The sequence below is a fragment of the Nicotiana tabacum genome, chromosome 24, assembly GCF_000715075.1.
Source record: "Nicotiana tabacum cultivar K326 chromosome 24, ASM71507v2, whole genome shotgun sequence".
In the NCBI taxonomy this organism is placed as follows: domain Eukaryota; kingdom Viridiplantae; phylum Streptophyta; class Magnoliopsida; order Solanales; family Solanaceae; genus Nicotiana; species Nicotiana tabacum.
This window is the reverse complement of record NC_134103.1, coordinates 47,389,247-47,404,596: the sequence shown is the minus strand read 5'-3', so window position 1 is coordinate 47,404,596 and position 15,350 is coordinate 47,389,247. Positions and strand designations below refer to the sequence as shown.

At 46.1% G+C, this 15,350-nt stretch overlaps 1 long non-coding RNA gene across 2 annotated transcripts; it reads left to right on the top strand.

The window, feature by feature from the left end:
* Nucleotides 1-219: 219 nt before the first annotated feature.
* LOC142178502 (uncharacterized) lies at nucleotides 220-14,622 on the top strand. Of its 2 annotated transcripts, XR_012706667.1 has the most exons (4): nucleotides 220-549; nucleotides 3,262-3,328; nucleotides 12,532-12,601; nucleotides 13,126-14,622. It is a non-coding gene; the product is annotated as an uncharacterized LOC142178502 (long non-coding RNA). The 2 variants fall into 2 exon arrangements; XR_012706666.1 differs by lacking the exon at nucleotides 13,126-14,622 and having other exon boundaries at nucleotides 12,532-12,754.
* The last annotated feature ends 728 nt before the right edge of the window (nucleotides 14,623-15,350 follow it).

Sequence of the window (15,350 nt, the reverse complement as noted above, 5' to 3'; positions counted from 1 at the left end):
ACACATGTGTTCCTGTTTTTCTCCAGTTTTCTTGGTGGAAATATGTACATGCATATGGTTAATTTTCACCAGTTTGCACATGTTTTTTCGGATATTTGTTGTCACTTAATCTGTATTCCTTGTGGGTTTCCTTACATTTCGTTTGTCTAGATCTATTTGTTAATTAGGGAATAATACTGATGCCCATAATGTGTTTGATAAAATTTTCCATAGGAAAACCTTCCTTACTGCTTTAGGAGATGTTTCCGTTCGTTCACCAACAGTGCCTCCTTGCTACAGCCTTTTTCCTGCAGTTCTCATGGATTCAACTCTAGCATTATTCTCAAATACTATGTTTTTATCCCACATTTGTTACTGCTATTTGACTAAAACCTTCGTCTGCCACTATTTAAGAGTTGAACTCTTGGAGAATAGTTATGTATTTGTTATCATCACATAAATGAACCAATCCCATTTACATTTTAAATGAAACTTAGTATTTTCGCAGGAGAACAGTCACGTCCAATGACTTCGAAGCATTAGCTGCACGATGTACTAACAAACGATAAGGTAAACATTGTGACTGATATTATGGCTTTTGCTTAAATGTTAGCAATTGTGTTTTATTTTTTCAAGAGGATTTAAAAGTAATTCAAGGTTGAATGATAGAGATCAATGGTAACTCGAAGCAAGTGTCTATTGCATGTATCATAACAAGTGTTTTAAATATTTCACTACTATATTTTTTATTAGTCATTCTGCTTACAATTTTTTAAGATAATGAGTCTCTTGAACAACACAAATTGACATAAACTGATTTTGGATCAAGAATTCTCCATTTCCCATAAATTCTTCTTTTAGCCTTTCACTGACTTCATCCTGAAACTGTTTGAGGAGGACTTGAAGATAGGTCTTCTTAGATATCGATTTGGATACAACAAGTATACACAAATGATACTTAATAAAAGTTAGTTGTCGTGTTTCTTCGAAGGGAATGTAGCACCAACTGTTTACTAGTTGGTGTTGCATACTTACTGTTACGCGGCGCCTTCCTGAGATTCCTTGGAAGGGCGACATGAGGCTAAGCAACCGATGTCTGTACAGTTACTATCCGTCAACTGGGGTTCCCTCCGTACGCTAGACGAGATCGTCAGTGCCGTACGGGAAAACCAATGTCAAGAGCAATTGAGAGAATAGAAAAGAGAATTGAGAATGAAAGAAAACTTGATTGCATTAGTGAAAGCTATTACAGAAAAGGAACACGGTGTTGAGGGGGAGAGATACCAGTACAGAGAATTGTTTGCTTGCTAGAAAGCTTGATCGCTTGATCCCCCCTAATAATGATTAAAAAAAATAAACAAAGTTACATGACTTGACCTAACTAAGCTAGAGAGACATAATGGAAATACATGAAATAAAGCTACTCTATATTTACAATGAAAAGAACTTCGATTCCTACAAGGTAGAAGCAGGTCTGTTGGCAGCAACCTTGTCTTTAGTATCAGAGTCTGCGCGTGTGGCGCTGTTGGCATCTGCCTGCGGTTGGGCGCTGGCGAGGGCTATTGGTGGAGCGACATAGGCACATGTGTGCTTGTCACTTGGCGCGGCTAAGACAACGGGGCCGTCCATGGCGCTAGACGTTGGGAGGCTTGCTCGGACGCCATGGGGCGCGTCCAAGGGGTCATGGGACATGGCTGGAAAGCCGCCCATGACATTCTCCCTGTAACGACCCGGCCGGTCGTTTCGAGAGTTATAGCCCCGTTTTCCCCATTTCTACTTCTTTTTGTGTTATTCAACTATATTATGTTATATCGGGTTAGTTGGGTCGGGTCCGGGAGGAACTCGGAGTGAAATGAGACACTTAGTCTCATAATTGAAAAATTAAGTTAGAAAAGTGGACCGGATATGGATCTATGTGTAAACAATCTCAAATTCGAATTCTGATAATTCCAATAGCTCTGTATGGTGATTTTGTGCTTAGGAGCGTGTCCGGAATATTATTTGGAGGTCCGTAGAGGAATTAGGCTTGAAATGCCGAAAGTTTAATTTTTGAGAAGTTTGACCGGGGGGTTGATTTTTTAATATCGGGGTCGAAATCCGATTCTGAAAATTGAAATACCTCTGTTATGTCATTTATGACTTGTGTGCAAAATTTGAGGTCAATCGGACGTGATTTGATTGGTTCTGGAGTCGTTTGTAGAAATTAGAAATTTTAAAGTTCATTAGGCTTGAATTGGGGTGTAATTCATGGTTTTAGCGTTGTTTGAGGTGATTTGAGGGTTCGACTAAGTCCGTATGATGTTTTAGGACTTGTTGGTATATTTGGTTGAGGTCCCGAGGGGCTCGGGTGAGTTTCGGATAGTTAACGGGTTGGATTTTGGACTTGGAACTCTATTGGAATTTTTCTGATACACCATCTGGTTTCCTTCATCGCGTTTGCGAGTGGAGCCTCGCGTTCGCGAAGAGGAACTGAGAGGCTGGCAATATTTGCTCTTCGCGTTCGCGAAGAGAAGCACACGTTCGCGAAGGGTGGACTGGGTGTGCATCGCGAACGCGAGAGGTGTTACGTGTTCGCGAAGAGGAGAGGAAGCAGCCGAAGACCCCATGCAATTGGTCTACGCGTTCACGTAGGGGGTGTCGCGTTCGCGTAGTGAGAGGGAACGAAGCATCACGTTCGCGATGGGTTGAACGCGTTCGCGTAGAAGGCATTGAGGCAGAGGCATTTTGTGCTTCGCGAACACGAGGGTGATGTCGCGTTCGCGAAAGAGGAATTTGGACGGGAGTTATTTTGTGCTTCGCGAACGCGAGGCACTGACCGCGTTCGTGAAGAAGAAAAGTCTGGGCAGTGAGTTTAAGTTCTGAAAATGGGACTTCGTCCCATTTTCAGTTTTTGACGATTTGGAGCTCGGATTTGAGGCGATTTTGGGTGATTTTCAGAGGAAATAACGGGGTAAGTGTTCTTAACTCAATATTGCTTAAATTACCCGAATCCATGATTATTTTTATCATTTAATTGGTGAATTGAGTTGGGAAAATTTGAAAACCCTCTTGGTTTAAATTGAAGATTTGAGGGTCGAGTTGGTATCGGATTTTGGTAAAATTGGTATGGTTCGACTCGTGGTTGAATAAGCTTCCGGATTTTGTAACTTTTGTCGAGTTCCGAGGCGTGGGCCCCACGAGCGATTTTTGAGCTAATTTTCGAATTTTTATGGAAAATCATTATTTTCTTATGGGATTAATTCCAATGAATTTTATTGACTGAAACGAATTATTTATGATCAGATTCGAGGCGTTTGGAGACCAATTCACGAGGAAAGGACATTGAAGAAAAAGAATTTCACGGCTTGAGGTAAGTAACGATTGTAAATCTAGTCCTGAGGGTATGAAACCCCGGATTTTGTATCATTCTACTATATTTAGTGACGCACATGCTAGGTGACGGGCGTGTGGGCGTGCACTGTTGGGGATTTGAGACTTGGTCCGTCCCGTAGCAACTGTAAAGTTGCATACTTTGTTGAAACTATATGATACTTATATGTTTTAGAAAGAATTTCTGTAAATTGGGCTGAATGCCATGCTTGAGCCTTGCGCCAATGCTGTTTGGACCCTTAGGGGCTGTTTCTTACCATCCTCTCATTGTTTTCGATTGAAAATCTATACTCAGTCATATTTATACTTATTTACCGCATAACTCGGTTTTATGACTCTATTTTGATGCATATAAATATTTTAGGCCGAATGCCCTGTTTTACTGAAATGCCCGAGTGGCTTGAGAGGTTTATGAATGAGTGAGGCCGAGGGCCTGATTTGTGAGGATGAGTGTGGCTCGGGGCTGCCCGCCTGCAGCATACTTTATTATTATGGCACGTGAGTTGTCCGTGCAGATTATAGCGCTTGGGCTAAAGGAGCCCCTCCGGAGTATGTCAAACCCCCAGTGAACGCATGTACCTACTGAGTGCGAGTGCCGAGTGCGGAGTGCTGAGTGACTGGGAGGCATGAGTGATTGTGAGGTATGCCCGAATTGTAAGAGTGATTGTGAGGTATGCCCGAGTGGCACGAGTGACTGTGAGGTTTGCCCCGAGGGGCTGTATATGAGTGATGTTTTGCCCGAGGGGATGTTTATGATTTCATCATTTTTGCTCACCTTTGCATTGAGCCTTTGTTTGAAAAACTGTTGGAAAAATATCTTTAAATGATTTTTACTGGAACCGGGTTTAAACGAGATGATTTGATTCAAACACTGATTTTTAAAGCATGTTGTACTTTACTGAGATTTCATGATATGAACGTTATATGCTTTATTGCTCGTCACTACTGCTCAGTCTTTATTTATTGTTGTTACTTACTGAGTTGGCGTACTCACGTTACTCCCTGCACCTTGTGTGCAGATTCAGGTGTAGCTGGACACGGTAGCGGTTATTGAGTGTTCTGGTTGCAGATTTTCTTGGAGATAGCAAGGTAGTTGTTTGGCGATCTCAGCCCCTGCTCTTCTCCCTTTTATCTTCCTCTAGTTGTATTTAGTTACTTTCCAGGTTGAGTTAGCCTTGATATTGTTAGACAGTTTGTAGTAGATGCTCATGACTAGTGACACCCCGATGTCGGGCTTTTCTTTGATTTGAACTCCTTAAATGAAGGTTTTATGTTAAATAGTATTGAAATTATCTTTGAAAGGAAAATATCGGTTTGTTTGGAAATGAGTCGGCTTGCCTATTTTCACGATAGGCGCAATCACGACAGATTAGGTTTTTGGGTCGTGACAGTTTGGTATCAGAGCCTAGGTTACATAGGTCTCATGAGTCATGAGCGGGTTTAGTAGAGTCTTGCGGATCGGTAAAGAGACGTCTGTACTTATCTTTGAGAGGCTGCAGAACCTTTAGGAAACTTCACATTCTTGAATTCCTGTCGTGCGAATCTGTTGATTCTAGTAACTAAATATCTGTTGTTTCATTCTCTCACAGATGGTGAGGACTCGTGCTACTGGTGAGGAGGGCCAGCTACCAGTACCACCATCCAGGGCCGCGAGAGGCCGAGGCCGCGGTAGGGGCCATGGTAGGGGCAGAGGTGCAGCCCGTACAACAACTGGGGCAGTACCTGCAGATCCACCGGTTGTCTCAGATCAGGACCAGATTCCAGTTGTTGATGCACCAGCTCAGGCACCACCTGTGCCTATTGTGATTCTAGGTCTTTTGGAGGCCCTAGCTCAGATTCTGACAGCGTGTACCGGCCTTGCTCAGGCGGTCTCTATTTCGACGGCCGCAGCCACTTCTCAGGCCAAGGGAGACACTCAGACTCCCGTCGCTCGCACACCCAAGCAGGTTATTCAGGGACTTCAGACACCGGAGGCACCACCAGCCCAGCAGGTTGCTGTTGCTCAGGATTATGTGGTGCCTGCTATGCCTGAGGATGATCAACGTAGGTTGGAGAGGTTTGGGAGACTCCAACCACCACCTTTCAGTAGCACAGAGAGAGGGGATGCTCAGGACCTTTTGGATAGGTGTCAGAGGATACTCCGTATTGCTGGTATTTTGGAGACTTGTGGGGTCTCATTCACTATCTTTCAGTTTTCTGGGGCTGCACTCAGATGGTGGGAGACTTACGAGAGGCGTAGGCCTGTTGGCGCAGCACCCTTTACTTGGCAGTAGTTCTCCGTGGTCTTTTTGGAGAAGTTCGTGCCTCGATCCCGCAGAGAGGAGCTGCGTAGACAGTTTGAGCGACTCCGCCAGGGTGATATGTCTATGACGCAGTATGAGATACGGTTTCTCCGAGTTGGCCCGTCATGCTATCTGGTTGGTTCCCACGGACAGAGAGACGGTCATGAGGTTTATTGATGGCCTCACTTATCAGCTACAATTGCTCATGACCAGGGAGCGGGTTTCGGGTGCTACCTTTGATGAGGTTGTCGACACTGCTCGGTAGATTGAGATGGTTCGCGGTTAGGAGAGGGTTGAGAGGGAGGCCAAGAGGCCTCGTGGTCAGGGTAGATTCAGCGGTGCTCCTTTTGGGGGTCAATTCCAGCACGGTAGAGGTCGTTATTTCAGACAGGCTCAGTCAGCTCGGCCATTTCACCGTGGTGCATCATCTGGCCATGGTTCTCACAGTTCTCATAAGGGCCACTCATCACTTAGTGCCCTTCCAGCTCAGAGTCAGTCCCGTGCTCCACCTGTTCAGGGCTTTTCCATGCCAGGTTCTTCTACCAGTTATCCCAGTACTAGGGGTCCGCCGCCAGCACCAGGGAGTTGTTTTGAGTGTGAGGAGATTGGGCATATGTGGAGGCAGTGTCCTCGTCGGCATGGAGGTATATCTCAGTAGAGGAGTCAGCCTCCAACTACAGCACCAGTTACCTCATCACCCGCCCAGTCAACTCGGGGTGGAGGTCAGTCAGCTAGGGGTCGCCCTAGAGGGTGAGGCAGATCAGGGGTTGGTCAGGCCCGTTTCTATGCTCTCCCTGCCAGATCAGAAGCTATTGCTTCAGATGCTGTGATTACAGGTATTGTCTCAGTTTGTCACCGAGATGCCTTAGTATTATTTGACCCTGGTTCCACGTATTCATATGTTTCCTCGTATTTCGCCCATTTTCTGGATATGCTCCGTGAGTCTCTAGTTTCTTCTATTCATGTATCTACTCTTGTGGGCGATACTATTATTATGGACCGCATATATCGGTCATGTGTGGTGATTATTGGGGGTCTGGAGACCCAAGTGGACCTTTTGCTGCTCAGTATGGTCGACTTTGAGGTGATATTGGGTATGGATTGGTTATCTCCATGTCATGATATTCTAGATTGTCACGCTAAGACGGTGACGTTGACTATGCCGGGAATTCCGAGGGTTGAGTGGAGCGGTTCTGTAGATTATGTACCAAGTAGGGTGATTTCATATTTGAAGGCTCAACGCATGGTTGAGAAGGGTTGCCTATCTTATTTGGCTTTTGTGAGGGATGTTAGTGCAGAGACTCCTGTCATCGATTCTGTTCCGGTGGTACATGATTTTCCGGATGTGTTTCCTGCAAACCTGCCGGGCATGCCGCCTGACAGGGATATTGACTTTGGTATTGATTTGGTGCCGGGCACTCAGCCCATTTCTATTCCACTGTATCGTATGGCACCGGCAGAGTTGAAGGAATTGAAAGAACAGCTTCAGGAACTCCTTGATAAGGGGTTTATTCGGCCTAGTGTGTCACCTTGGGGTGCACCGGTTCTATTTGTGAAAAAGAAGGATGGTTCCATGAGAATGTGTATTGATGACGGGCAGTTGAACAAGGTCACAGTCAAGAACAAGTATCCTTTGCCTCGTATTGATGATTTATTCGACCAGCTTCAGGGAGCGAGGGTGTTCTCCAAGATTGATTTGAGGTCCGGTTATCACCAGTTGAAGATTCGGGATTCAGATATTCTCAAGACAGCTTTTAGGACCCGATATGGCCATTATGAGTTCTTGGTGATGTCTTTTGGGCTGACCAATGCCCTAGCAGTGTTCATGCATTTGATGAACAATGTATTCCAACCCTATTTGGACTCATTCGTCGTTGTATTCATTGACGACATCCTGGTGTACTCTCGTAGCCAGGAGGAGCACGCTTAGCATTTGAGGGTGTATTGCAGAGATTGAGGGAGGAGAAGCTTTATGCAAAGTTCTCCAAATGTGAGTTTTGGCTCAGTTCAGTAGCATTCTTGGGGCACGTGGTGTCCAGTGAGGGCATTCAGGTGGATCCGAAGAAGATAGAGGCGGTGCAGAGTTGGCCCAGACCGTCCTCAGCCACGGAAATTAGGAGCTTTCTTGGTTTGGCGGGTTACTACCGTTGCTTTGTGGAGGGATTTTCATCTATTGCATCGCCCTTGACCAAATTTACCCAAAAGGGTGCTCCATTCAGGTGGTCGGATGAGTCTGAGGAGAGCTTTCAGAAGCTCAAGACTGCTTTAACCACAACTCCAATGTTAGTTCTGCCATCAGCTTCAGGTTCTTACACCGTGTATTGTGATGCCTCGAGGATAAGCATTAGTTGTGTCTTGATGCAGGAGGGTAGGGTGATTGCCTATGCCTCGCGCCAGTTGAAGACCCATGAGAAGAACTATCCTGTCCACCATCTTAAATTAGCAGCCATTGTTCACGCCTTGAAGATTTGGCGTCATTATTTGTATGGGGTTCATTGTGAGATCTATACTGATCACCGGAGTCTGCAGTATCTGTTAAAGCAGAAGGATCTTAATTTGCGTCAGCGGAGATGGTTGGAGCTTCTTAAGGACTATGATATTACTATTTTGTACCATCTAGGGAAGACCAATGTGGTGGCCAATGCTTTGAGTCGTCGGGCAGAGAGTTTGGGGAGTTTAGCATATCTTCCAGCAGTAGAGAGACCTTTGGCATTGGATGTTCAGGCCTTAGCAGCAAGCTTGTCAGATTGGATATTTCGGAGCCTAGTCGGGTATTGGCTTGTGTGGTCTCCAGGTCTTCTCTTTATGACCGTAGTAGGGAGCGTCAGTATGATGACCCCCACTTGCTCGTTCTTCAGGACAGGGTTCAGAGAGGTGATGCTAGGGATGCGACTATTGGTGATGACGGCGTGTTGAGAATGCATGGCCGGATATGTGTGCCTAATGTAGATGGGCTTCGAGAGTTGATTCTTGAGGAGGCCCATAGCTCGCGGTATTCCATCCATCCGGGTGCCGCGAAGATGTACCAGGATTTGAGGCAACATTATTGGTGGAGACGGATGAAGAAGGATATAGTTAGGTTTGTGGCTCAGTGTTTCAACTGTCAGCAGGTTAAGTATGAGCATCAGAGACCGAGTGGCTTGCTTTAGAGATTAGAGATCCCATAATGGAAGTGGGAGCAGATTACCATGGACTTTGTAGTTAGGCTCTCACGGACTTTGAGGAAGTTCAATGCTCTTTGAGTTATTGTGGATCGGCTGTCCAAGTCCGCGCACTTCATTCCAATTGGTACTACTTCCTCTTCAGAGTGGTTGGCTGAGATTTACATCCGAGAGATCGTTCGCCTGCATGGTGTCCCAGTTTCCATCATTTCAGATAGGGGTACTCAGTTCACATCGCAGTTTTGGAGGGCCGTGCAGCGAGAGTTGGGTACTCAGGTTGAGTTGAGCACAACTTTTCACCCTCAGACGGACGGGCAGTCTAAGCGCACTATTCAGATATTGGAGGACATGTTGTGTGCTTGTGTCATTGACTTTGGGGGTTCATGGGGCCAGTTTCTGCCACTCACGGAGTTTGCATATAACAACAGTTATTAGTCGAGTATTCAGATGACTCCGTACGAGGCTTTATATGGGAGGAGGTGTAGATCTCCGGTTGGATGGTTTGACCCGGGTGAGGCTAGGCTCTTAGGTACAGACTTGGTCCAGGATGCATTAGATAAGGTGAAATTGATTCTGGAGCGGCTTCGCACGGCGCAGTCTAGGCAGAAGAGCTACGCGGATAGGAAGGTCTGTGATGTGTCTTTTATGGTTGGGGAGAAGGTTTTGCTGAAGGTATCACCCATGCAGGGTGTTATGAGGTTTGGGAAGAGGGGCAAGTTGAGCCCCCGGTTCATTGGGCCTTTTGAGGTGCTTCAGAGGATTGGGGAGGTGGCTTTTAAGCTTGCCTTGCCTCCCAGCTTGTCGAGTATGCATCCAGTGTTTCATGTTTCCAAGCTCCGGAAGTATATTGGAGATCCGTCCCATGTTTTGGATTTCAGCACGGTTCAATTGGAGGGTTATATGACTTATGATGTGGAGCCGGTGGCTATTTTGGATCGGCAGGTTCGAAGGTTGAGGTCAAAGGATATAGCTTCAGTGAAGGTGCAGTGGAGAGGTAAGCCTATGGAGGAGGCCACCTGGGAGACCGAGCGGGAGAGAAGATATCCACCCCTATTCGAGACTCCAGGTATGTTTCTAGACCCGTTCGAGGACAAACGGATGTTTAAGAGGGGAGGATGTAACGACCCGGCCGGTCGTTTCCAGAGTTATAGCCCCGTTTTTCCCATTTTTACTTCTTTTTGTGTTATTCAGCTGTATTATGTTATATCGGGTTAGTAGGTTCAGGTCCGGGAGGAACTCGGAGTGAAATAAGACACTTAGTCTCATAATTAAAAAATTAAGTTAGAAAAGTGGACTGGATATGGACCTATGTGTAAACGATCTCGGATTCGAATTCTGATAATTTCAATAGCTCCGTATGGTGATTTTGGGCTTAGGAGCGTGTCCAGAATATTATTTGAAGGTCCGTAGAGGAATTGGGCTTGAAATGCCAAAAGTTTAATTTTTGAGAAGTTTGACCGGGGGGTTGACTTTTTGATATCGAGGTCGGAATCCGATTCTGAAAATTGGAATAACTCTGTTATGTCATTTATGACTTGTGTGCAAAATTTGAGGTCAATCAGACGTGATTTGATAGGTTCCGGAGTCGTTTGTAGAAATTAGAAATTTCAAAGTTCATTAGGCTTGAATTGGGGTGTAATTCATGGTTTTAGCGTTATTTGAGTTGATTTGAGGGTTCGACTAAGTTCGTATGATGTTTTAGGACTTGTCGGTATATTTGGTTGAGGTCCCGAAGGGCTCGAGTGAGTTTCGGATGGTTAACGGGTTGGATTTTCGACTTAGAACTCTGCTGGAATTTTTTTGATACACCATCTGGTTTCCTTCATCGTGTTCGCGAAGAGGAACTGAGAGGCTGGTAATATTTGCTCTTCGCGTTCGCGAAGAGAAGCACGCATTTGCGAAGGGTGGACTGGGTGTGCATCGCGAACGCGAGAGGTGTTACGCGTTCGCGAAGAAGAGAGGAAGCAGCCGAAGACCCCAGGCAATTGGTCTACGCGTTCGCGTAGGGGGATGTCGCGTTCGCGTAGTGAGAGGGAACGAAGCATCGCGTTCGCGATGGGTTGAACGCGTTCGCGTAGAAGGCATTGAGGAAGAGGTATTTTGTGCTTCGCGAATGCGAGGGTGATGTCGCGTTCGCGAAAGAGGAATTTGGACAAGAGTTATTTTGTGCTTCGTGAACGCGAGGCACTGACCGCGTTTGCGAAGAAGAAAAGTCTGGGCAGTGAGTTTAAGTTCTAATCCCATTTTCAGTTTTTGACGATTTGGAGCTCGAATTTGAGGTGATTTTGGGTGATTTTCAGAGGAAACAACGGGGTAAGTGTTCTTAACTCAATATTAGTTAAATTACCCGAATCCATGGTTGTTTTTATCATTTAATTGGTGAATTGAGTTGGAAAAATTTGAAAACCCTCTTGGTTTAAATTGAAGATTTGAGGGTCAAGTTGGGGTCGTATTTTGATAAAATTGGTATGGTTAGACTCGTGGTTGAATGGGCTTTCGGATTTTATAACTTTTGTCGAGTTCCGAGGCGTGCAATTTTTGAGCTATTTTTCGGATTTTTATGAAAAATCATTATTTTCTTATGGGATTAATTCCAATAAATTTTATTGACTGAATAGAATTATTTATGACTAGATTCGAGGCGTTTGGAGACCAATTCACGAGGAAAGGACATTGCAGAATAAGAATTTCACGGCTTGAGGTAAGTAACGATTGTAAATCTAGTCCTGAGGGTATGAAACCACGGATTTTGTATCATTCTACTATTTTTAGTGACACACATGCTAGGTGACGGGCGTGTGGGCGTGCACTATTGGGGATTTGAGACTTGGTCCGTCCCGTAGCAACTGTAAAGTTTCATACTTTGTTGAAACCATATGATACTTATATGTTTTAGAAAGAATTTTTGTAAATTGGGCTGAATGCCATGTTTGGGCCTTGCGCCAATGCTGTTTGGACCCTTAGGGGCTGTTTCTTACCATCCTCTCATTGTTTTCGATTGAAAATCTATACTCAGTCATGTTTATACTTGTTTACCGCATAACTCGGTTTTATGACTCTATTTTGATGCATATAAATGTTTTGGGCTGAATGCCCTGTTTTACTGAAATGCCCGAGTGGCTTGAGAGGTTTATGACTGAGTGAGGCCGATGGCCTGATTTGTGAGGATGAGTGTGGCTCGGGGCTGCCCGCCTGCAGCATACTTTATTATTATGGCACGTGAGTTGTCCGTGCAGATTATAGCGCTTGGGCTGAAGGAGCCCCTCCGGAGTATGTCAAACCCCCAGTGAACGCATGTACCTACTGAGTGCGAGTGCCGAGTGCGGAGTGCTGAGTGACTGGGAGGCATGAGTGATTGTGAGGTATGCCCGAGTGGCAAGAGTGATTGTGAGGTATGCCCGAGTGGCACAAGTGAATGTGAGGTTAGCCCCGAGGGGCTGTATAAGAGTGATGTTTTGCCCGAGGGGATGTTTATGATTTCATCATTTTTGCTCACCTTTGTATTGAGCCTTTGTTTGAAAAACTGTTGGAAAAATATCTTTAAATGATTTTTACTGGAACCGGGTTTAAACGAGATGATTTGATTCAAACACTAATTTTTAAAGCATGTTGTACTTTACCTAGATTTCATGATATGGACGTTCTATGCTTTATTGCTCGTCACTACTGCTCAGTCTTTATTTATTGTTGTTACTTACTGAGTTGGCGTACTCACGTTACTCCCTGCACCTTATGTGCAGATTCAGGTGTAGCTGGACACGGTAGGGGTTATTGAGTGTTCTGGTTGCAGATTTTCTTGGAGATAGCAAGGTAGTTGTTTGGCGATCGCAGCCCCTGCTCTTCTCCCTTTTATCTTCCTCTAGTTGTATTTAGTTACTTTCCAGGTTGAGTTAGCCTTGATATTGTTAGACAGTTTGTAGTAGATGCTCATGACTAGTGACACCCCGATGTCGGGCTTTCCTTTTCCGCATTTCTATTTTTTTTCTTTGATTTGAACTCCTTAAATGAAGGTTTTATGTTAAATAGTATTGAAATTATCTTTGAAAGGAAAATATCGGTTTGTTTGGAAATGAGTCGGCTTGCCTATTTCCACGATAGGCGCCATCACGACAGATTAGGTTTTTGGGTCGTGACAGTTTGGTATCAGAGCCTAGGTTACATAGGTCTCACGAGTCATGAGCGGGTTTAGTAAAGTCATGCGGATCGGTAAAGAGACGTCTGTACTTATCTTTGAGAGGCTGCAGAACCTTTAGGAAACTTCACATTCTTGAATTCCTGTCGTGCGAATCTGTTGATTCTAGTAACTAAATATCTGTTTTTTCATTCTCTCACAGATAGTGAGGACTCGTGCTACTGGTGAGGAGGGCCAGCTACCAGTACCACCATCCAGGGCCGCGAGAGGCCGAGGCCGCGGTAGGGGCCATGGTAGGGGCAGAGGTGCAGCCCGTACAACAACTGGGGCAGTACCTGCAGATCCACCGGTTGTCTCAGATCAGGACCAGGTTCCAGTTGTTGATGCACCAGCTCAGTCACCACCTATGCCTATTGTGATTCCAGGCCTTCATGAGGCCCTAGCTCAGATTCTGACAGCGTGTACCGGCCTTGCTCAGGCTGTCTCTATTTCGACGGCCACAGCCACTTCTTAGGGCAGGGGAGACACTCAGACTCCCGTCGCTCGCACACCCGAGCAGGTTATTTAGGGACTTCAGACACCGGAGGCACCACCAGCCCATCCGGTTGCTGTTGCTCAGGATTTTGTGGTGCCTGCTATTCCTGAGGATGATCAACGTAGGTTGGAGAGGTTTGGGAGACTCCAACCACCACCTTTCAGTGGCATAGAGAGAGGGGATGCTCAGTACCTTTTGGACAGGTATCAGAGGATACTCCGTATTGCTGGTATTTTGGAGACTTGTGGGGTCTCATTCACTACCTTTCAGTTTTCTGGGGCTGCACTCAGATGGTGGGAGACTTACGAGAGGCGTAGGCCTGTTGGCGCAGCACCCCTTACTTGGCAGTAGTTCTCCGTGGTGTTTTTGGAGAAGTTCGTGCCTCGATCCCGCAGAGAGGAGCTGCGTAGACAGTTTGAGTGACTCCGCCAGGGTGATATGTCTGTGATGCAGTATGAGATACGGTTTCTCCGAGTTGGCCCGTCATGCTATCTGGTTGGTTCCCACGGACAGAGAGACGGTCATGAGGTTTATTGATGGCCTCACTTATCAGCTACAGTTGCTCATGACCAGGGAGCGGGTTTCGGGTGCTACCTTTAATGAGGTTGTCGACACTGCTCGGCAGATTGAGATAGTTCGCGATCAGGAGAGGGTTGAGAGGGAGGCCAAGAGGCCTCGTGGTCAGGGTGGATTCAGTGGTGCTCTTTTTGAGGGTCAATTCCAGCACGGTAGAGGTCGTCATTTCAGATAGGCTCAGTCAGCTAGGCCATTTCACCGTGGTGCATCATCTGGCCATGGTTCTCATAGTTCTCATCAGGGCCACTCATCACTTAGTTCCCTTCCAGCTTAGAGTCCGCCCCGTGCTCCACCTGTTCAGGGCTTTTCCATGCCAGGTTCTTCTACCAGTTATCCCGGTACTAGGGGTCCGCCGCCAACACCAGGGAGTTGTTTTGAATGTGGGGAGATTGAGCATATGTGGAGGCAGTGTCCTCGTCGTCATGGAGGTATATCTCAGCAGAGGAGTCAGCCTCCGACTACAGCACCAGTTACCTCATCACCCGCCCAGTCAACTCGGGGTGGAGGTCAGTCAGCTAGGGGTCGCCCTAGAGGGGGAGGCAGATCAGGGGCTGGTCAGGCCCGTTTCTATGCTCTCCCTGCCAGACCAGACGCTATTGCTTCAGATGCTGTGATTACAGGTATTGTCTCAGTTTGTCACCGAGATGCCTTAGTATTATTTGACCCTGGTTCCACGTATTCATATGTTTCCTCGTATTTCGCCCATTTTCTGGATATGCTCCTTGAGTCTCTAGTTTCTTCTATTCATGTATCTACTCCTGTGGGCGATACTATTATTATGGACCGCGTATATCGGTCATGTGTGGTGATTTTTGGGGGTCTGGAGACCCAAGTGGACCTTTTGCTGCTCAGTATGGTCGACTTTGAGGTGATATTGGGTATGGATTGATTATCTCCATGTCATACTGTTCTAGATTGTTACGCTAAGACGGTGACGTTGACTATGCCGGGAATTTCGAGGGTTGAGTGGAGCGGTTCTGTAGATTATGTACCAAGTAGGGTGATTTTATATTTGAAGGCTCAACGCATGGTTGAGAAGGGTTGCCTATCTTATTTGGCTTTTGTGAGGGATGTTAGTGCAGAGACTCCTGTCATCGATTCTGTTCCGGTGGTACATGATTTTCCGGATGTGTTTCCTGCAAACCTGCCGGGCATGCCGCCTGACAGGGATATTGATTTTGGTTGTGATTTGGTGCCGGGCACTCAGCCCATTTCTATTCCACTGTATCGTATGGCACCGGCGGAGTTGAAGGAATTGAAAGAATAGCTTCAGGAACTCCTTGATACGGGGTTTATTCGGCCTAGTATGTCACCTT